General features: G+C 33.9%; 1 protein-coding gene and 1 long non-coding RNA gene across 12 annotated transcripts in view; one reads left to right on the forward strand and one right to left on the reverse strand.

The window, feature by feature from the left end:
• The window catches only part of MEIS2 (Meis homeobox 2), a 230,196-nt gene that overhangs the window by 99,778 nt on the left and 106,081 nt on the right, over positions 1 to 24,337 (forward strand). The gene's annotated exons all lie outside the window — the stretch shown is intronic.
• On the reverse strand, positions 3,124 to 23,682 carry LOC148128222 (uncharacterized). Its single transcript, XR_015741062.1, has 4 exons — positions 23,593 to 23,682; positions 18,281 to 18,359; positions 14,959 to 15,090; positions 3,124 to 4,465 (listed from the first exon to the last, which is right to left on the reverse strand). It is a non-coding gene; the product is annotated as an uncharacterized LOC148128222 (long non-coding RNA).

Consider the following 24,337-nt stretch of genomic DNA (forward strand, 5'->3'; position numbering starts at 1 on the left):
ATATTCCCTCCTCCCTTCTAGCTATGCTTTAACCTGTTTCTTCTGACATGAATCTTTTGAATGCTATTTTTCCTTCTGACTGTTGCTGTTCCATAAAGTGAATAATTCTTGGCAGTTCTTTTTCTACCTCCCCTACCTTATCTCCATTTTATTGTTTCCCGTTTAAAAAAATCAAAATCATAGATTTTTAACCATAAGTGGTTAATTCATGATTTCAAAACCTTTGGGTGCAGTTTTATGTTAGAAATTATAAATGTATAATTGTTAATCATACTGCCATTGGTTTTCTTCCATGATTATATATAGTTCTAGGCCAGAGATTTCTCAAAACTAAAATAACACCGAGGATTGTATCTAGCATTCTGTCCTCTGAAACTCTTCCTTGCAGTACTAATGCAATTCTGTTTAGATAAATTTGCAGCCAACCCACGTGACCTACAAGAGGAATGGTTCTGGTAGATTTCCAGTGGTCTGAAATATGTTTAAAATATGTGATCAAAGGAAACAAAGTTGTAGATTATTTTATATTATTTATATGCAATATAATTTGGTGAAAAAATATTTAAAGGAAAGAATAAAATAAGGAATACTAAGATGCAGATGGAAAGGAGTGTGATTCTTTAAAAAAATGTTCAGTTTATTGGATTGTAGTATTTTAAGGTGACACCATTTCCCCCCTAAATTATTAAATGTTAATTTAGAGATTTTATAACTATAGATTCTTTGCATTTGATTTGCATATACTTGCTACTATCAGTTTGAGGAATAGGGTTGACTTTAATAATCAATTTTCATTTTTCTTTGGTTCAGCCCATTTAAAATCATGGGGCAATACTAAGTTAAAGTACTCATCAATGTTCTTTTTATTGGACATGCTTCATATATTGTGATGAGATTATATGCATCTGTAGAGGTTGTTAGGAAAAACTTAACATACCACTGATGTTCAATGAAGGAAAATAATTGTATAGATGCCACACGACTGCATCAGTGAGTAGAGCTCTCTGTAGTAGCATATCAATCTGCATCAAATAAGAATTACCAACCAGATTTTAGCCAATAGCCTAAGGTAAAATTCTAGTGTTAATAAACATGTACAGATGAATCATATCTCATCTATCATTTTTCACATCTCTGTGTTAAAGATTTACTGATGGGCATCTGTGAAAGAGATCTCAAATAAAATGTAAGCAAGTATGCTACGGGGCTTTTTAACATGCAGCCAGAAGCACAGATGATTGGTTTCTAACAAAGACTCACAATGCCCTGTCTACTTGCACATCGAGTTTGCAGATTACACATATACATGCAATTGTGGGGCTCTGATTCTAAACTGGTTCAAATGTATATAACTTGAGGCTGGTTTTTTTTCCCAATATATTTTGGAGCCATGTCATTTTCAGCTTTTGTTAGGCTTTTGTATCAAGAATTTTTGGATAAAAGGAAGGAAGGAAGGAAGGAAGGAAGGAAGGAAGGAAGGAAGGAAGGGTGGGTTCTGTAGATTGTTGTGGGATGGTTGGTAGCACTTGGTCATATGTTTACTATCATTTTAGTATGAGATGCTGAACTGAACTCTGGCAGGCCTAATGATCACAATAACAGAATGAAATTTCTAATATTCTCACATACACCCCTACTTTCCTACTAGTGCTAGTGTAGAGAACCAATTACAAGCATAGGTACAAATAATGCACCAGTGAAGTCAGAATGAAGATATAAGAAACAGATAAGTATATTACTCTTGTGAACAAAGAAATTTCCCTGATGTATCAAGTATGCAGTCCATTATCATGTGTGTAAATAGTAATTATTTTACTCCTGCTGATTATGTAGAGGTGGCAGTGTTATATAGGATAATGAACTCCTAAAACTAGCCTTAGCAGTCTATTATCAATAGTCATTTTCCAGATTCTTGAACTAGTAACCTGCTGTGACAGAAATATGAAAAGCTGAGAATGATGTGCCAATGCAATTCTAAATCTTTATATGTAATATATCAATTGTAATAATCTTTAACTGAAATAAGTTTGAACAAATCAAACTTCATTTATGATCCTTATCTTCTAATATTGTTTAGCTAAGATGTCACAATATGGTGTGCAAAATTCCATCCTGCTGCAATTAAATCAGCAGTTCATCAGAAATTAATGTTAATAATGACCAATTACACAGAGGCCCTTAGCCAGGCTTAGCTAATCTTGAAAAACTATGCAGGATCAGACAGGAGATCATTAGGAAGTTTTATGATAGTAAGCTACAGAAGGATGTAGAAAAAATTGCAAAAGAAAGCAAACTACATTGGCATGTGCACAGTCACCAAGAGTCAACCTACATTCCAGGAGACTTTGTTTAGAGTAAAAGAAAGTTGGCCAAATTTGTACTTTGGGTTCTGTACCCCATCAAATGAATAGAATTAGTCACATGAATAGAATTGGGAAAATTGGACAGAGAGTTCTAACATGTTCTATAACACATTTGGCCACTAATATGTCAAACTGCACAAGAAAGAATGTTTCCTCTTCCTTCCCATTCTTATCAATAACTTTCTGGTATAGTTATTATGGCTGTGCAGCAATTTCAATTTAGAGAGGAAATAAAATGCTTCAGAAGATGCCCAAGGAACCCATAGGATCTATTTGCAATTCCACACATCAAGCATGTGATTTTTTTTTCCAGATGTCTTTTTCTTCATTTGCATGGAACTTTATGTCATCGAAACTAATTTAAATGCACATGAAGTTCTCTAGGCCAGAGTTCTCTATCCTTTCCAGGATAGTGGCCTGGAGCGGAGGATGGGGAGGAGGGAAAGAGTTGATGGTTTTGTGGGAGGGGCAGGTCCATGCATATGCACGTGTGTGCATGCTCAAGCAGACATTACTCATGCAATTGGGGGCAAGTTTGCTCAGTTGGGATGAAGTTTTAGCTATTACAATATAAGTATGAATGACTAATAATCAGTAGAAGAATTATTCTTTCTCTTGGTTAAAAATCCACAGCCTTCTATCTGTATTTGTCTATTATATAAAAATTCTGAACAAAATTTAACTTGGCAGTTATTCTATTTCTGATCACTTCAATCTCTGAAAGCAAATTCCAGAAGGATGCAATATAAATAGGAGTATATTTTTATTGCAAAGGTTTGTGTTAAACTGATGTTTAACAAAACAGAGATATTCTTTTATGTAAGGAACATATAGAATATACATGACACTGTTAGAAAATAATTGCTATCATTTATCTGATTAACAAATATTCTATATTTTTCTATATACTGTTTTTGTTGATCTTTGCATAGTATTGATAGGGACAAGTTATGTGCAACATATAACAAATGTTAGTTTTTGAAAGTATACTGAATGCTTATGTACCAGAGAAAAATTTCTTGTGTGTCTAACCACACTTGGTCAAATAAATAAAGTATAAGTATAAATTAATGCTATGTCATAATTAATTATATACTTTTGTGTCACCAAAGGATATTGCCTAATAAGTTACTGATTATCAAACATATAATATATTGCAGTTTTACAAAATTAATTAATATATTTCAGAATTTGATTTAAATAATATTTGTCTACTTAAGTGGAATTGAGAATAATTAATTTGTTTTCAAATAAGTCTGAGCAATTTGCTTAAGGGCTCTTCTTTCATTTGTAGAAACCTACAAACCTCAGTTTATCATAGTCATGCAGGTGATTACATTCAAACATTTATATGAGAATGTGTAATGATTTAGCTCAGAGTACACATCAGTTTGAAAAGTGCATTAATTTTCTTAGATTAAAAACTGCAAATGATGCATGCAGTGCATCCTACAGTTCTAGAGATTTTGAGCAGAAATATTTGTTTGATTTTTTTGCCTGCATACTTATCTACTTATGAAACCATCAATCAATAATCAAAACTAAATTAAAAACATATTGTCACATGTTAATATTCAACTATTCATTCCCTTCAAGGTAATTCAGTGTTAGTTAACATTAAAAAACAGTCACAAGTATTTAACATCTTAGTGCTTTTTTAAAACAGTCTATTGGTCATGTGAGCTATCAGTAAATATTTTCCATTATATCAAGTCTGTTGAGTGAAGTTTCAATATCTTTTCCATCTTATCCCATGTTTAACTCTTTCTCACTTCTTAAACAAATATTGACATATTTTGTAACTAAAAAGGCTTTTACCAGCAGACAAATTGGTACTGCTATCTTTCACTAATATATCTGGAATGAAAAACTGTGGTAGTATTATGCAAACTACGTTCTGATAATGTTGACTGAGACATTCCTTCCATCGTTACTTCAGCATCATGCTCAGATGAAGATTGTCAGTCATGTGGCCCCTGTAGATTCAATGGCATACCCATGTCTCTCCTCCCCACCTCAATTATCTTTCTTTTTCATTATGGGGCCAGGTATATAACAATTAAATCAGCAACCTTGCTGGGACTGGACTCTTAGAGTTTGTTCTGAACAAGCAAAGAGAAAAAACATCACTAAAGATCCTAGTAACCTATTCAAGGAGAAATAGCAAATCAGCTAACATTGACAATAAAGGGTTAGGTGAATTGCCCAAATTTTCATGATTGTACAACATACAAATCAGTCAAACTTTGGTTGGCATGGAGTGTACAGAGCTATTGGACATCACAATAATTGAGTTGTGCATAACCAGATAACAGATACCATTGTAAGACCTTATAAACAATATTTATCAAAACCATAATTAAATATTTCATGAGGATGCTAAAGCATTATATTATATACATGGGTACACTGCATTTACATATGTGTGTGCATGTGTATGTGTGTTTGGATATCTATGAAAATTAAGTTCTAGCCATAAGACATAAGTACATAAATAGTGCTGTTAAGCTTCTCAAGTAACGGTCAGTACTGTGAGATATTTATTTTTCTATTAGATCCCTTCTTTATTACTTGATAAGTAATTCAAAGTAGCAAATGTGCATAATACTATCCTACCCGCCAATTTTCCCCGCAGTAACCATTTGAGGTGAGGTGAGCTGAGAGAGAATCTGACACAGGCTCACTCAGCTGGCTTTCATGCCTAATGTAGGACTAGAACTTACAATCTCCAGGTTTCTAGTCCAGAGCCTATATTGTACAGTATGTTATGTAATACATACAATATATATTAAAGTTTTGTAGAAAATGTCTTTCAGTAAAATTGCTGGGTTTAATAAATTCAGTTGTGCTCTTTCCTGGATCATACAGTCACTCATGTCCTGGTCATCCTTCAGTTGAATTACTACAATGCAGTATTCATGAGGGTACCCTTGAAGAGTATTCATAAGCTACAACTGGTACAGAACATGGTGGTATGGACAGTTTGGGAGGCCCCTTGAGTGGCATAGAGGATACCTCTGTTACATGAGTTGCACTAGCTGCCAGTTTGGTTCCAGATCCACTTTTAAAGCCCTTAATGGCATGAAACCTGGGTATCTGAGGAACCACCTTACCCCAATGGGACTAACTCATCCCATTCATTCTAGCTGAAAGTCTCTACTTTGGATCCTGTCAGCCAGAGAATTTCAGCTGGTGGAGTCCAGAAGAGCCTATTCTAATGTGGAGTGGCCCCCTAGAATATTCTCCTATTAGAGATCAACTCCCACACACTCCTGGCATTCTGGAACATCCTAACAAATGTTCTAAAAACCGATAGGGGCCTGCTACATTGGGGACTGCTTACAGGGAAGAAATAATTCTCATCCCTGGGCTGCCCATCATCTTGGTTTTTATCTTTTTAACTTTTAATCTTTTTATTCTAATTTTACTTGTTTTTAAACAATTTTTATTATATTATAATTTTCCCAAAGTTTCTATATTAGTGGAATGGGTGTCAGTGAAATTAAACACACACACACACACACACACACACAACACTGTATCTGAAAAGTTGTCCCTTCTATCTGAATGAATTTAAAGTATTTAACTTCAGCGCACATACTACGGTTAGTTGATGTTAGTGCTTATTTGATACAGTATCTTCTACATGAAAGGATCAAGCAAGAGATACAGTGGTAAAATATCAAGATCAGTACTGTGATTGTCAATTTTGATTTATATTATAGTAGATTGAATTTAGGAACTTATATGTTGCAAGGGGAAAAACCTGTGTTTATAAGACTACCAAACTGTGTTTTCTAGAGATGCACTCTATTATTACACTTGAAATGGAATTAGCATATTTATGTCATCCTTATAATAAAAATGCATAGAATTTCCAAGGAAGATTTCATGGGAAAAAAGGTTCTTGTTTCTTCACCTAAAAAGTGTAGGATTTGAAGTTTTGTAACTTTTTTTCCCTACACTTCTACTTACAGTACATAGCAAATTGTTTAATTGGATCAAGCTAAATACACGGTGTTACTATGTTTGATACATTTGCTATTAAGAGGAACTATACCATATACCATAGCTTTATAGGACAAAAATACAGTTATTGTGAAACCTTTTTTTCCTTACGAATATCTGTTAAAAAGAAAAACATATTAGCCATTTCAAAATAATAAATGTTTGAAAAAATGGTATTAGGCATTTCCATAAGAGGTACATTCTATATATAATAGAGAGAATAGGCAATACTATTACCACTCTGGCCTATGGATATGGAAATTGGTCACTCAGATATGCTTAATTTTTTATTTTACAAATCACAATAATCCAGCTGATTTCTAACCTCATCCTACAGATTCCTCCTTTTGTATTTTTGTGTTTTTTCTGAGTAGATACCTTTTGTGCATTTTTTAAAGAATATCCAGTTGCAAACAATTTTCTAAAATAATAAGAAAACAGGTATATTCTTTTCTAATATATGAACCAATGACCTCACTTTTACTTAACAAGCTGAATTTTTAAATTCCATCTGGCATTACTTTTCATTTCTGAAAAGCAAATTTAGGTGTAGAAATATGCTTGCTCTTTGTCTTAGGTTGGTTGGCAACGATATCCCAGTCTGTAATAGATATAATATGATGAAAATTTATGGACTTCATTCAGATATGGATATGGTTCAATTGCATATACAGTCTCAAGGCTCAGACTATTTATATTCTTAGAATCTTTGGATGTGGCTTTCCTCAAATAATTGTAATTTAGATTTCTTAAAATGTATGTATGCATGTATTTATTCATTCATTCATTTATAAATGTATGCTTTTGGGTATATAGAAGGTGTAATAAATCATAGATGCATGCACACATACACCCACATATACTTATCATGATCTGTATTTTTGAGTGAAAATTATAGGTAAAAGTTATTTATAAACTTGTCATCTCTTAGTATTCTTGATTTAATTTTACAGCTGATAATATTTAATGAATCTGATATAAAAAACAAAAAGTTTATAGTTAAAATGGATTTGTCCCATTAAGTAATATACAAGAGAAAAATGAACAGAACTGAAAGAAATTTTTCTTTTGGAAAATATTTGAAATAATATTTATGAAGGGAAGAAAATTGCCAATTTTATTTGGCACTAGTATTATTAAACATTTATTCGATGCCAACATGTCACCTGCAGTACAAAAGACATGACATGATCTTCTGACAGAGAGGTACATTTTTTAAAATAGGACAAAGATGAAGGAAGGTGATAAGACCTTTAAAGTGGAAAAGTGGAAAACCTCAGGCATGCTGTTCCAAACTTCTTTTTTTTTTTGAAGAAAGAGAAGATATAAATAAAATAAAGGAGGGAAAGCAAAGTTATTTATAGGAAAAACTGAGAAAAAAGTGACATTATTGTGATTCAGTGAATTATTTACATTTTATTTTTGAGGAGACAATTAAAAAGGGAGAGACCTCATTCGATGGGCTGAAATGTGAGCCTTTTCAAAACATTGTTGGGAGATACAGTAGGAAAAACAAAGGCTAAAATGAGAGAAGGAAATGAAGGAATCTTTTCTATCCTAAGGCCATAATTACTTTTTGGATATTTTGACACTCTGGAGTAAATTCATTCTGTTATCATAACTAAATATGTAGCTGATAATTTATTTACTTATTCCTATACTTTATGCAAAGTATAACTTCAGTGCAATATATGTATAATCTCACAATGAGAACTATAGCTATCTTAGACTGTTGATTGATTGTTTTGCATTCCATTGTGGTAGACACCAGGGGCTGCTGAAAAGAATGGAGACAAATGTCAACAAAGTCAATTACTGGTCTGTATCAAAATGATTTTAATCATTGGAAATGATGATCTCCTTATGATGTTTGTTTTAGTTAAACCAAGTGCCCAGTACAGTGTAGCTTACACTGTAGAGAGTCAGCTTACACCTGTTTTCGAATTGCACCACATCCAAAAAAATCATGAAATGAGGAAGCAGCAATACCCATTATATTGAACGATGGGAACTTTTGCACTGTAATATATTCATGTTTGGCTAAGAAAAACAGATATTTCATTTATAAATTAATGGTAATTTAATTAATGTACAATGATTCATTCTTCAAGTAGTAACTAAATATTGTTTACATAAAGTTGTTGTTTTCAAAGAATATCTCAAAACTATAATGTGGTCTAAAGTATAGAGAATTGGAATGGGATTCAGGGGTAATTTAAACTTTTGGAATAAATTACTTATTAAAAATATTTATTCTACATTGATTCAGGACTTAATTCTCTCATGCTTTTATCACTGGAATTTGAAATAGCTTATTACTTGTCTAGATCACACTTTTTGTGTTATTTATTAATTTGGAGCTATTATAAACAGAAATATTCTTTTTCTAGCAATATAATTTTTTAATACTTCAGATTTCAGAAGTTGGATAACCATATTTTGGGCTTGGAAGATAAGCATAATTGGGCTATGGCTAGCAATTGAATGGGCTTTCAAGGATTACAGGACTAATTAGACATGATTAGACTACCAATGGAAATTCATTTCCATATTGTTGACAAGAAGGTTAAATGGATTTGTCTATCTCTGTCTGTCTGTCTGTCTGTCTGTCTGTCTGTCTGTCTATCTATCTATCTATCTATCTATCTATCTATTCATCTATTTTAATTTATCTTAAATGACACTGGTCAACTTACAGTTAAAAACTAATTTAGTAGCAAAATAAATGAAACTGAGCAGAAAAGCTGGTCCCATGTTAAAGATGATGATGAACACTTTAAATCACCCCCAACTGGCAATGTATCCATTCTATCCCCCATGACTGTCCATGCCACTTTATTCTAAATCACCTGTAGGTTGTTCAAGGGCAGCCCTCTGTACAATGTATTACAATTGTGTAGTGACTATGACATAAATGACAGCTTGAGAGGGTTCCTAATTCAAGAAGGGACATACCTGGCACAGTCATCCTATTCACAGCTTCTACTTGCTCTTGATGGATATGAAAAACCAGGAGGACTGCAGACTGCATACACAGCAAGTCAGGATTTAAATCACACACTTGGGTCAGTCAGAGATCAAAATGTACAATTGATTATCATCTGCTTTTGATCCCAATTTGGGGACTTCCATATAGATTAAAGGGAAAACATGATGAAATTTTGAATCTGATCTTTGGAGCATAAACTTGATCTTTCAAAAATTCCCCTATGTCAACACTTATTGAAACCAACCTCAGAAAAAGAAGATGGTATGATGTGATGCTATTGAAATCCACTGACATATTAAGATAGGTAAGAAAGGGTAGACCACTTCTACCCCAACTCCACCATAGGCCATCAACAAGTGAAGCCAAATGCCATTCCTGGCCTGAGATCTGACTGAAATGGGTCCAAACAATCTGCTTCCTCCAGGGTCCTCTGGAATTGAAGTATGACCAGCTTATTAAAATTGAGCACAATTCACCTAATGATGACTTTGCTTAGCAAGAGAAGTTCCAATCACAATTGTGGTTGTAAATTGATGTCTGCCTCTAATTAGTAAAAGACATTTCAGACTGTTTTTGAGAACTGGGCTATATGACAGAATAGTGAAGTTGTAAAATAAAATTAATAAAGAGGCTAAATAGAGAAAGCATTCTATATTTTTATACATTGGAAGAGATAAAAAATAGGTACAAAATTCAATCAGTTATCTATAACAAACACACACACACACACACACATATATATATATATACATACATACACACACTTTTACATTATTTGTGTACATACATATACAGTTAAAATGATACACAAGTGTATCTATGTACCCAAAAATATAAATATTAACTTATAAGTGTGAACAGCAAATATCGCATCAGTTAATTCACTAAAGATTCAGTGTTGACTTTCTTTATAAATCTGTCTCAGCATGGGCAAGAAAGGTATTAAAGAAATGCATTTCTGTATATATTGAACTGCAATGAAATTCTGTAAGTTGGGGTCTGCTGGCATGTAATAACTTGATCTGCTTCATGCAGACAAAATATATTGAAAGTATGGACGAGTGAAGTTTATGCCGCAGGGAGAAGGCAAGATAATACATTGAAATTGTTCAGAGGTAGTTAGATGCCTAATGGACTAATATGTGAGCTATGTGAGGTCTAGGGTTTTGGTCTCATAAATTCTGGCTAGACTGATCTTGTAATTTCAAGGAAAAGTTAAAAGTATTAGCAGAGTCATCAGTGTTCAGGGTCTATGATGCTGCCTATTATTCATGTAAAGTCTCAGGCAAAACAGTCAAAGAACATTCCTCGAATATATATAAATTTGTGGACATGTATATTTAGTTATATATAAATACATTTAGTAGAAAACAATCAGCTTTGCATTTTACAGCATGCTTCAGATTTCAAGATGTTGTGCTGCAACTCCTATTACCAAGTGTGGCTCACAAGTTAACTATGAATAATGAAAGTTTTAGTTCAACCTCAGGAAAGCACCTAACTGGGAAAGCTGCTATGAGCAATGTCTGAAATCTTTAAAAAAATACAATATGCATTGGTTTATTGTGTGTAAAGGAATTTGTCCCTGTATTCATGACAAAGAATTTTCTAAATAAAGGGTATGTGATAATAGCAGAAGTTGGAAAAACAGCAGGGATTTAAAAAATGAAAGTTTATTTTGTTGCAAGATATCACTAGCCTATTAACTGCTTTTTGACAAATAGAAGTGCTTTACAGCCATCACTGTGTTATATCCTATATTTGATGATAGGTAACTGCTATTTCGAATATTCCTGCTTGGGCTTATTGTGTATATCAGATTAGAGTTTTCTGTCTATTTTATACAGTCCCACAAATTGATATCCTTTCTTATGGTATGTTAATATAGTTGATAATTGATTTTTAATGTGTCAAACTTCTCATAGGAAAAATTTCCAAGTGAATGTAAATTCCTAAAATAAATAGCCTGTAAATTTGTGAAGTTTAGGGTCAATATTTTCCAGTCTGGATTTTTTTCTTTGTTTTTTCTTTCAAAAAGCAAACAATAAATATCTCTGTTTCTTACATGACCAATTTTTTTTCTATCCTGAGCTATTTTGGAATGATGCTCTAAAGAAACTTCCTTTTCCAGCCTTGCCTCTCCAACCAGTTTGGGCTTCTTGGCAAATGTAAAAAAAAGAAGGCTTCCTCATTTTACTATTATAGAGGTATCTCTTTCTATAGAAAGTGAAAACCACATCTTATGTGAAGCCATATACTTGTACGGGCCATTTTTCTGTGCATAGACAAAAAATGCAAGTGGAACTAAACAATAGTTTGGTTTTTCAAGCTTGTGGACCTTAGTTGTCATGGCAGAGTGACTTAACCATAGATCCATTGTGTAAGACTCACTGGAATTGGACCAGATACGTAGGAAGTAGTGAATGGGCAGCACAGTGCAGGAAGTTTATCATATCTTCTCAGAGCAAACATATCATTTCAATGGTATGAGTTTTCTTTTTCTTTTTACACTTTTCACACAATAATGTATGAAATGTTTTATGAAGAAATGATGCATATGCTTTCAGTTATTTTGAAAATTGCAGATTTTTAGTCTGTAATTACAGGAAAAATATCCCAGAGTTAATTTAGATGATAGTTACATATTTAGCAAAGCAAATTTCATTTGGTAACTAAAAAAATCAGAATTCAGACTCATGTTCATTTTGGAGGTCTCCTATCTAAATATTTGTTGGGATTTGGGAAGCACATAAATTTAATAAATATATTTATACATGATCAGGGCATTGATACATGTGAATTATGTAGTTTGAAACTTTTAATAGGAACCAATTTTAAGCAATTTATTGCTAGTCATCATACAAATATTGGTCTGCAACTTATTAGGAGCACATATGTTATAAATACTTACATGCCCACTGCTGGTTTCAATAATATCTTAATTTGTTCACTTTCCTTCCCAATATATGGAAAACAAATATATTGTAGAACAATATTTCTTCCACAGGTATTTGTATCAATCTTTTGGTTTACATTTAAAAGGCAGTTAAATGTTTCCGTTTATTTGAGATATCAGAATTCCTGTGCATTTTGGTGTTCTACTTATTGAAAGGATAGGGCAGACTGGTCATACGGAGAGCAGGGCTTGTGAATATTTTCTAACCAAAACACAGCTGGCAGATCTAATTTTTGATTCTATAGTCTTGATCATGGGTCTTTAATGTACTGAATACAGGGGGAAGCATTTAGCAAGATTACAGGAAGCATCACAAAAGTTCAGTTCTAAATTCGATAAATTTAGTCTTGACATTGCTATGTTTCCAATCTACTCTTTCTTAATTTTTATATGATTTATGGTACTTCTGAAAGTTGCCAGGTTACTACTTCTAGAACAATGAGTAGTTGTATATAATGTTATGCCATCCAAGTCTTCAGTCAAAGAGACCTTCTTTATGGCTGGAAGCATAGTTAAGTCTCAGTATTTATTCAGTATTTATTCAGAACCTTACTATGAAGCCAATAAAAATAATAGGATTTATTAGTATGTGCCACTGAATTTCATGGGAGGAGGTTGGACTTGCTTAAATCTTGGCCCTTCTTTATTATTATTATTACAAGTTCTTTTAATGAAAGCAAAACTAAAGGAACATTTTATGGTACAATTTGAAAAAATGAACGAATTAGCACTTTCCATTGATAATGGATGCTGGCAATAATTAAAAAAATATACTGTGAATGTTCAAAATATGCTTGGGACAATAATATCCCAAACACAACCTGATTGTTAGCTAAAATAATGAAACAATATACTTTGAATTCATAAATTTTTGAGTGCTTGGAACTACAATATGGATTGAAACTACAATATACAATATTTGTTATAATATTTTGATTCTCAACTTAATATAGTAAAAGAATAAATTAAAGACAATTGATATTAAAGCAGAAGATGATAAAACAAGTACCATATCATAAAGTATTCTGAGACATCATAGAAGTAAATCACTTTTAAAAAGAGCAATAGGAATATAAGACCATGAAAGAATAAGAACAGATAAAAATATATGGTATACAAATTCTTTCAGACCACACCTATAGGAATGTATAGAAAAAAATCATTCTTTCAGCTAGTATGATTTGATGGTTTGATGTTTATGATTTCTGAGTGCATTAACACTAACATTTTTACTATATTTAACCAAAAAGAAGATTATTTTTCTCCAATATATTTTATCTTAAAACTTGAAGAGTTGATTTTGATGGTAAATTGAAAGTTATCTTCCTTTTGATAGTATGTTTCTCTCACTATCACAACATAACTTTTGCTTATCTAGCCCATTCATATGTCCTATATTTGTATATTAAACAGTCCCATTCAAGTCAAAAATAGATTTCCCCCACAACTGAAAAACCAGTAGGCCAGGGATGGGGAAACTTTTATGGCTCACTCAGGAATTCTGGGAGTTGAAGTCCATAAGTGATAGAAGAGCCAAGTTTCCCTACCACTGATCTAGCCAAATACAATCAAAATGTTCTCCATTAAAATTCTTTTTCAGTGAATAGAGCAGTGAATGCTGAATTTATTTTTTAGTATAGCCTTATTTTTCTATTAGTTTCAAAGAATTGTGTGAGGGCAAAATTGTCTAAAAAAAGTGATACTACATTTTTTTCAAGTCTGCTGACCCCAGTGGATAGCCACTATAGATTATGGAATGCAAACCAATAGGCTCCAACCAGAGTGAGTGCCACAAAAATTATAAATGAATATAAATTAAGAGAAAAAGAAAACATGCACAGTGGTGCATTGGTATTCAATTGCTTTTAAATTCATTAAATTTGGTACTCAATGCAGTAGATGGACCCATTAAGGGTGGTTGGAGGCTACATCAGCTACCCAGTTTTTCTGGATCTTTAGGTTTGTGTCAAAGGTTAAAGTATGTGATATATTTTGTCACACTTTTATACTTTTTTAAATGTCAAGGAACTACAACACCTTAATGGTATATTGTATCAGTGACTTGGTTACAATTCAAACTGTTGACATTGCCAAAAACATTTTAAATGAGTCACCAGTTCTAGCATGTCATTGATAATTATTTCTGATGATGTTGGACTAAGGAGCTCATGTTGTTCTCTTTATCTTAATTATTACAGATACACATAAAAGCCTCAAAAGTTATAGTGACTGCATACAACTTGCAAAAGTAACTGTTTCTCAGCTCAAGATAGGGTATATGTACAAAGAAATGTGGACCTCAATATTACACCTCATCATTTCTTCTGTAGTGACACTACAGCAAATTCTCATAATGGTTTTCAATCTACTAATTTTTCTCTGTCTATCCTCAAATACCTGAATATGTATTTAATACTGATTCTGTAATGCTGCACAAGCGACTTAGCATTTCTTAATGCTATAGTAAATAATATTTTCCATTTCATATACTTTATTCTGTACTACTGGCAGAAGTACTTTTCTGTTATCAGTCAATTCAATTTTTATTAAAATTGAAATAATTGTTAGTAGAAAAAGTAAATATGCATTAATTCACAAAGAAAACAAAAAACCACCCCATTTTATCTAATTATGTTGCTTACCATATTACATCCTGGAAAATACTTGTTTCCATAAAAATCTGCTGGGTTTCTTGTAATCCTTACATATATTGCCACATGCTTCATTTATGGGAGGTCAGAAGGGATCCAAGCCCTATACCATTTATGAATGCCCTGTGAACATTTTTTTTTAAAAAGAATTATGTCCGTTGTTTGACTAAAATTGGAGAAAATCAAAGAGTTGGGCTTGTGGAAATTATTAAAGGTCTCCGATATTTTTAACCAAACACTGAATCGTATAGAGAAAAGGATTTGTTAATTGTTTCAGTGTGATGGTTGAAATGTTCATTTTAAAAGCTTTCTTTTGCTGGTCAATTATTGAAATAAAAAAACTTGATGTCATTTGCCCTGAGAATTTGTGAATGTTATATTTCTGTTAGGTAAAGTATCTGGGAAGTTTGAAGGGATTGCTGTTGCTTTGTCCAAAATAAAATTATAAGTGGATTTTAACTTTTCCATTATGGTTAAATAAACGTCATTTTAAATTTAAAGAAATTAAGTAATAGTGACAAGTGAACATTTTCAATATTCCAATATTGGTGACTCTCGTTAAATAGTTTTGCACACTGATATAGTAATTTAAATGTAGCATATGACATATTTGTGAGCTTAGCAGTACTTCTATATAAACAGGAGTTTTCCAAAAATATAAACCAAATTAGCTTTTTACAGGCTGTTTAAATTTGTTCATTTTGTTTGTTAACAAAGCAAATTGTATAATGGATAATTATGATGATGATTAGATTTTTATCCCGCCTTATTAAATAGATTTTGATTAAGTTGAGGTGATAAACGTACCTAATACTCCTGTCCCCTATTTCCGCTGTATTGAGCTGAGAGAGTGTCTCTGACCCAAAATCATCCAATCAGCTTTCTTGCCTGGGGAGGGGGAGGAGAGCTTGAACTCACAGTTTCCTTGTTTCTAAGACAGCACCCTAACCATATTGGCTCTTTTTTTATTATACACAACCATACAGGTTCAGTGTGATAGGCACGTCAGTGTTAATTTATCTTACACCATTACTTAGTCTGATGATTTATATTTAGGTTTGTATTTTTCTTTTCTAAGGAATTTAGGTCATTTCTTATGGTGTCTCTCTTCATTTTATCCCCCCAACAGATCGCTGTGAAATACATAAGGCTATGAAAGAATAACTGGTCCAAAGCCATTTCAGTAAATGTCCACATTTGACTTGGGTTTTCTTGGTCCAATACAACTTAGCCACTACACCATCTTGAGTTATAGGTTTTATAGAAGTCAGTAGAAATGCCATAAGGAGGGGAACAACAACAACGGGGTCCACAGCAGATGTGTCATTGTGATCTGAACCCTGCCCCTTTTGTACGTGAATCATTGTATCTTTCATTTTGCCTGTTTTGGCCTGTTCCTGCAAGTCCCACTGAATGGAACACAAAGGCCCTAACCATTTTTTCCCAGTTTCTCAAAATTCCACCCTCCCCCTCCAATATTGAACCATTGGAATTGTTAACAAGCTATCCAACAACTGCACTTGGTATCAAAAGAACAATAACATGTTAAGCATTTAGAGTTTTTTGTTAAAAGAAATATGTCAGAATATGAGTTACAGGGCAAGGCCTCATTGAAACAGGTAAAAAAAAAGAGTACTTAAAAGAAAAGAAAAAAGAAAATCCTGTCCCAAGGTTTCTAAGAAAATTGATGTGTGGCCATCTCACCTATAATAACTATAAGCTATAAATAATAATAATAATAATAATAATAATAATAATAATAATAATAATAATAATAATAACAACAACAACAACAAAACAACAATAACAATAATAATAATATGCTTCAATCAATAAGGAATTCTTCTGCACATTACCACCCACACACCCCATATTTGAAGCAAAGCAGCTTATCAAAGGACTTAAATCCTGCCTTGAGGCTTCAAAATGAAGTAAAAATACAGCATAGCCTTATTGAGGTGATTGTAGTCCATCTGTATACGTCCAAACAACCAAATTATAATTACTAGGATTTGCAAAGTATTTCAGGAAGCATTTTGCAAAGCTGGCTAGCAAAAGCATAGTAGCACTCATTGAAAGACTGAGATCATTGGATCCTCTAGAGTCTAGAAATCTCAATGTTATTCCTTTAAGAACTTTTCTAGTTCATCTCCACATGTGTGTGCTTGCACAACCAAATTCCCTTTGCTGAACTTTTTTTGCTGCATGCAAACAAATAAAGCATTGAAACAGAATTAATAATTTTCTGGAGGATGTGGTTGCCTCAGTGCTTTATGGAGGATTGCTTTCTCTGTGAATCTTCAGATGAGACTTTGGAACATTTACTATAACTGTAGAAGTTTAGAATATATTAAATTGTAGAAAAATGTCAGATCCAATTGTGTAACAGTCCTTGTAGAAAGGTGTCATTCTCTGAGTTGAGTGAAGTTGGTAGAGAAAATGGGCAGTGACAGATCTGCCATCTTTAGCTTCAGCTTGGTGCTTCACTGGTATCCTGCCGTCAACTGCTAGGGGAGGAGGGGGAGAGGAAGGCCATGGAACCTGAGAAAAGAATGTGGACTGCACCAAACATCTGAGTGGGTCCCAAAACACTGAGTGGTTCTAAGCAGCACACCATTGGTTGAAGACAAACCGGTCAAGGTAGAATGAAGAGGAAAGGTTTATAACCTTTTGCACAGGAACTTTAGTTCTAACTTTTCCTTCAACCAATAATTCATAGTACACGAATCTATTACGTCAGTCGAATGGAGTCAAGGCTCTTTCTTGCCTAGGGACCTAGCCGTGGCAAACCTGAAAGGCAGTGAATTAAGACAAAAAATGTGAAATTCTTCAACAGTGCATTGTACGTATGAAGAAAATGAATATATGGGAAAGTAGAAGAAAGAACAGTAAAGTACAGTATTAAGCACACAGCAGAACCCAGATATATGTACTGTATCTCCTAGTATTTTATTTAGTATGTTTTGCATGAATAGTCTTTTGCTATAGAAAGATTTCTGGTATTTGATGGTGAGAAATCTTTTAATCTAAATCAGGAATTTGGAAATTCTGACACAAGAATTTCCTGACAACCTAAACAATATCTACATTTACAGTAACACCCTGAGGGTAGAGAGATTACATACAATTTAGTGGCTGATTTGAAAAAAAAAATCTACTAGCAAGAGAATGGGAAGAACACACAAACTTACACTTTGCTAACTTGCCAAGATTCTGTGCTTTGTCAGGGATAAAGAAGGTTGTTTTGCTGCTTTATGCAATTTAACATTGTGCTCTTCCCATATCTAACTGCATGAAGGTCAGCATAAAACACCTTTTCAGCAAAATCCAAATGCTTGCAAGCTTGGAAGTAAATTCTATAAGCAGGGCCATCATATCTCAACTGCAGAAATCTGTTGATGGCAACAAAGATACAGAAAGTTTTAGCAGCTTTGATGTGGTAGATTTCCATTATTTTAACACAATTTACTCATAGCTTCCCTCTTTTTCCAAAAGACTGGAAAGTTCTGGATTAGTGATTCTTGACTGGGATTGGACTGAGTGATGAGAGTTGACTTGATTGAAGCATTGCTTTGACCTTGCTTTGGATGATAGAGGAGAAAGGGGTAGCTGTCTTTGATCTATCTCCAGATGTATCAGAGTGTGGTGCTCAGATGGCCTAGTGCAAGCTAGCCATGGTCTTGGGGGATTGATTGATTGGTTTATTCTACTTGTATTAGTTTTTACAAATAACTCAAAGTATTAAACATATCCAATGGACCTATTAGCAACACACCAGATTCTGGTGGTTCAGTAATATATCTAGTAGGTAGGAACAGTGGAGCTGAAGGATGGGGTGATTGTGTTGGTAGGATTTGCTGAGTGGTGAAATCAGAAGGTCCCCTCTCTGGCATAATACTTCTCAAATTTTACATAGGTTTGTCCTTCAGTCTTATCTTCTGGGACAAATCTATTGGGATGTTCTAACCCATCACTGATGTTTGAATTACTTACCAACTACATGATGCTTCTCAGCCTGTCCTCCTGACCCTTTTTTTCTGAATAATCTATTTTTTTCAGATTAGTATTTTTATAGCTATTTCAAGCAACAGCAGTTTCCAAGTACTATCAAGCAATCATCACTGCTTGGGAAAATGATGCAAGTAAAATTCAACAAGTTGAGGCTGGGGAAAATAAATGAACGGGGAGAATAATGGCATAAGTATGAGATGTAGTGCATGGTGACAATATGAACACAGCACATTTACATGCAGCATTGTCAGAAGTGCATTGAACATCAGCTACATTTGAGGTAAATACTGAGTGAACAGTACTTTACAGACAAAAGGCTGCATAGATCCTGTCTTGCATGCAAATTTCCAAACTGCCTCCATGAAAGTCCTCCTGTGCAGAGATTGTGAAAGCAAAAATCTCTTCACAAGAAATTGGCAAAACTGAGCTAACTACAGTATTTGAAAAATGTTGGCATATAGCCAAGGATGCGAAGACAGAGCAGAGATCACAGAGATTACTATCAGTAATTCATCCTGTACAATGTGATTTAATGAAAGGATGCCATCCTTCTGATAATACCAGAAATTTTAGTCATACATTCAGAGAAATATGAAATGGCTGTCATGACTTTGTTGGATGTGGAAAATGCATTTGATATGGCACTAATTAAATTTTGGAATAGCTTACACAAAAATGGATTTCCATAAAATTTTATTTCTTAAATCAAAATTTATTATTCTAGGCCTTCTGCTCAAATATGTACTAATGGATTATTTCCTTCCCCCATCAAGATGTATCATGAAACCTGTCAAAGATGCTTTTAATTTTGTATTGGGACCTTTTCCTTATCTTATTAGACAATTATGTGATATTCAAGATATACAGGTGGCAGGAATTGAACAAGTTGCTATTGTATATAGATGATACTTGGGGCTTTTAAAAGATTTTTTTTTTGCCTTGATTTGGAGGTATTGTACAACAGCAGGATATATTCTACACAGTGCTTTGGAAGAAATCTACATTTTGCCTACAGCTAATACACTTTCTGCGAAAATATCTCAAATGAGTTTTATCTTTTCCTCAAATTCTATTAAATATTTGAGGATAATTACTCTTAGAAAAATATTCTTATTGGTAAATTTGAACATTTCAAAGAGATTACTAAAGATTAATGGTGATACTAATAGAAAATGCCAATGGAATTATGGAGAAGATTAAATGTGAAATGAATGTTAGCTTAAGATTGATAGATATTTTAAGAAGGGTATCTAATGATAATTCTGCCTAGATATTTTAAAGTGATCAATTAATTTCATCACCCTGGTTCACAATTGTGGAATTGTGTTGTGGGACTCTTGCCTTTGTATGAGAGCCCCTCTGCCCTTCCTCTGGGTAAAAGTTATTTAAAAGGCCAAGGGATGGGAAGTGAGTTCCCAAATAGTCAGTGAAAGAGGCTTGGCAGAAGTCCTATGTAGGTAATAAATTGTTGAGTGGAAGGTTATATACTGGGATTCCTCATAGCTCTAAGAGCAATGGTGCTCAAGAATCCCATTCACCATTCCTGGGGTGATAGGTTTGAAGTGTGGGGATCCCCTTTCTTGGGAACTGAGGCAGATAGGTTGGGAGGGCTGAGGCAGATAGGTTAGGAGGGCTTGGGGTGCTTCTAAGCATGAGACTGTTGATAAGTATGGAGAGCTAGGGGATGGGCTACTCTTAAGGAACACAATTTCTGCCAATTTCATATTTCAGTCCCCTGAGTTCACTCCCAATTCCTGGCCAGTAGACCCTAGGAAGCCCTGGCTTTTAGTTGCTGCTGCTAAATGGCATAGTAAGTCAGCCTGTAATAAGGTGTCTGTCATTTGTGATTTGTACACAGATAACAGAGCTAATCTGGCATATATTACAGAGATCATGCTAGATCCAGAAAGGAAACAGCCCCATTTGGAAATATGGCAAGTGGATTTTATGCATGGCTAAGGTTTTAGGATAGGGGGAAGTATTGACTGTCATTAACGAGTATTTAACAACTTTCAAATGCTATGCACCACAGGTTACCAAATGTGAGACTTTTTTCGTTTAAGTTGCTTTCTGCAGTTAAGATGCTTTGTACGGTTCAGCTGGGACTGTTTTCTACATAATCACCCTCCATGCTATGCAAACCTCTCCCTGCCTGAGTTCCTTGATTCCATATCTAGGTTTCCTCAGTTGAAATTCCCTGGCTTGTGCTCCTGAGAGGTATAATCTCCTATATTGTTGTAGCATCTACCTCTTGGAACATCATTTCCCTTGACATCAGACTGACCCTAAACTTGTTGTTTCTTTAGGAAGTTGTTGAAGATGTGCTTTTGTCATTTGGCCTGAGGATATGGTAGTTCTTAGTTAGAGTTGGAAAAGTGTCTTTATGGTTTGTGAAGTTGATTATGTTCTGCTGCAAATTATTTTTAGAGCTTTAATTGTTTTTTATTGTTATGTGCCTGGCTTTCATTTGTATTGTTTTTCTGTTTTTAACTTTGTAAGCCCTTCAGAATTGCTTACGTGAGATGGGGAACATATCGATTGAACAAACAATTAATGATTTGTTTTGTAAACATTTATGGGATGATCAATCTTCAAGACTTCTCCTTTGAAAATTATGATTTTTTTATGAAAATGGATACTTGAAAAAGACTGCTTTGATAAACTTTCAGCCTTGCCCTCGGAAGTTGTGGGAGCACCATCACTTGAGACTTGCAAGAAGAGATTGGACTGCCGTTTGTCAGAAATGGTATAGGGTCTCCCGCTTGGGCATGGGGATGGACTAGATGACCTACAAGATCCCTTCTAACTCTGATTATCTGTTATCTGTTATCTTGACAGTATAAAGCAATATTTCACACTGTTTTAAAATGTGTGAGTTTCAACTCCCAGAATTCCCCAGTAAGTATGCTAGGATGAGTGAAGTTGAGAGAGATTGGAATAAAAAAAATGGAATGATCCAATTTTCTTTTAAAAAGCATTCTTTATACATTCTTTATAAATGTAACTGTTTTATTTTTATTATTATATTTAATTTAGTTTTGATTTAAGTGTTTTTTTTGTTCTGTTATCTATGTTCTGATTCATTTTGCTTTCATTTACATATTTTAGTCTTTTTCTTGTTTATAGTTGTATATTAAATATCAATAGAAATATTTTTATTTCTATTTAATGACTGAAGAGGTACACTTGAACTGATTGAATATACTTGATAAAAGCTGAAAGAATTTACAAATTAAATATATGTAGTTAGATGTAAATTAATATCTCTACATTTACTGAAAATTCCTGCTAGATAAATGCATAAGACTGGTCATTATTATCTTAATGTATTATGCATTATTTTATTTCATCTTTCCTACTCTGAGTATGTGTTTATGTTTGCTTGTATGTGTGTATTGTTATGATGCATTTATCCATAAATTCTGTCCCTACACTCTGGACCTCAGGAGATTATCTATTTAAATCTAACGTATATCTGAAAAAAATGCTAAATTGAGGGAATGCAATAGTGGCAAACCTCCTTTCTGCTCAATTCCTAAGGACACTATAGTAGACACAGGCCTCTGTGGTAGAATGATCTTTTGGAAATAAGCCTTCTAATTTTTGTTAGTACTTAATAAAACAAATTTCATTTTAACCTTAGCATATATTTGGAAGCAACCTTAGGCCAACCTACTACTGTGTATAGGAATACAAACTGAATCATCTAGATCTCCGCTTCCATACAACTGAAAAGGGGAGCCATATTTCTGTAGATAAATGATCTATTGTCAAATTCTTATTATTATTATTATTAGGAAATCCAGCTGACATTGTTTTCCTGTAACTTAAATCCACTACTGATTACCCAGCTCTCTGAGGCCTTTTTCTCTATAACCTTGTTTCAAATATTTGAAAGAACGCTATCCTTAGCATTCTCTTCTTAGGAGTCTTATAATAAGACCTACACATGCAATATGACATAAATTTTTTGCATGGGAATAGCATTATAATCCATAATGACTTGGCTGAATCCAGTAAATTTGAGCCAGATTTATGAAAATTGGACTTGGGATACAGCCGAATTGCCAAGTCTTACCATGGCTGAAATATTTTTGTGGTTAATATGTTGAAGAAGAAATTGTTGGTAGGAGTAAACTTTCATGTAAGCAATACTTAAGATCATGCCAAAGTTAGTGAGAGTTTGGCAGTATTACATAAGCAGCAAATCATCCAGTCACAAAATGTAAACCTGCCTAGGGCAGTTTCAGCATGTGCCCAACTTTCTAAAAATATTTCAAAGCTTTTGATTCAAGGAAGAGTCAGTTTTATATGCTTTTTCTCTGTTCTGAATTGGCCAATCCTTGTCAGGGATGATTGTGTATCATATAATATGATTTTTTTTTTTAAAAAAAGATAATATATTTAATATAAAATTTTAATTTTTATATTGAATATAAATTTAATATTAAAATTAATACATATACATATACATATACATACATACATACATACGTACGTACGTACGTACATATATATATATATATATATATATATATATATATGTGTGTGTGTGTGTGTGTGTGTGTGTGTGTGTGTGTGTGTGTGTTTTCTTAAGTTTTCACGGGTACTTACATGTATTCGGCTTTGCTCGGGTATTTTCCCACGTCATAGTAGTTGTGCTTTTAAAGTTGTAGCGACGTTTCAGCAGAATCTCATCTGCCATCATCAGGCTTCTGTATAGTGTTCATCTGTGAGTCAGGCTTTTATAGTGGTTTCAGATTTAAATTAAAAATAGGCGCAGCCTATTGCTGTGCCAGAATGGTTTTTTCTTCACCCTGATTGGTTGGGAGTCTTGGTCTGTGTTTATTGGTCTTGGAGTTCGCTGTGTTCTGCTTGATTGGTGTTTCTAATATCTCCTGTCTGTTTTTTGGCTCTTTTTGTCTCTTGATTGGCTGGCAACATTGTGTTACTTTATTGGAGGCCTTTAGTGCAGCTTGGCTCCGGGTAAATGGACGGCTATCATTTGTTAGGAAGCTAGGTTTCATCTGGGTGCCTGGTTGGGGTGTGTTTGAACTGGAGGTATCAGGTGGGATCTGTCTGTGCGCAGGTGTTTGCCTGGCTTGTGGTGTGGAGATTTTTTTGTTTGTGAGCGCAGGCTTCCAAATGAACAGCCCCACTTCAGCCTCCACACAAGAACAGGCTAAGCTCCAAATTTCTCCTGCTGCTTCCAAGCAGAGAAGGCTCCCTTCCTGTGTGGAGGCCAAAGTGGGGTTGTTGAGCCCAGAAAAGTTTGAGCTCTCACCTGCACAAACAGGCTGGTTATTAGGAGCCTGTCTTCCTCAAAGCTCTTTTGGTCTAGGCATTTGGACTTCCCCCC

This window comes from Pseudonaja textilis, chromosome 1, assembly GCF_049901715.1.
Source record: "Pseudonaja textilis isolate UNSWEBS1 chromosome 1, rPseTex1.2, whole genome shotgun sequence".
NCBI classification, from domain to species: domain Eukaryota; kingdom Metazoa; phylum Chordata; class Lepidosauria; order Squamata; family Elapidae; genus Pseudonaja; species Pseudonaja textilis.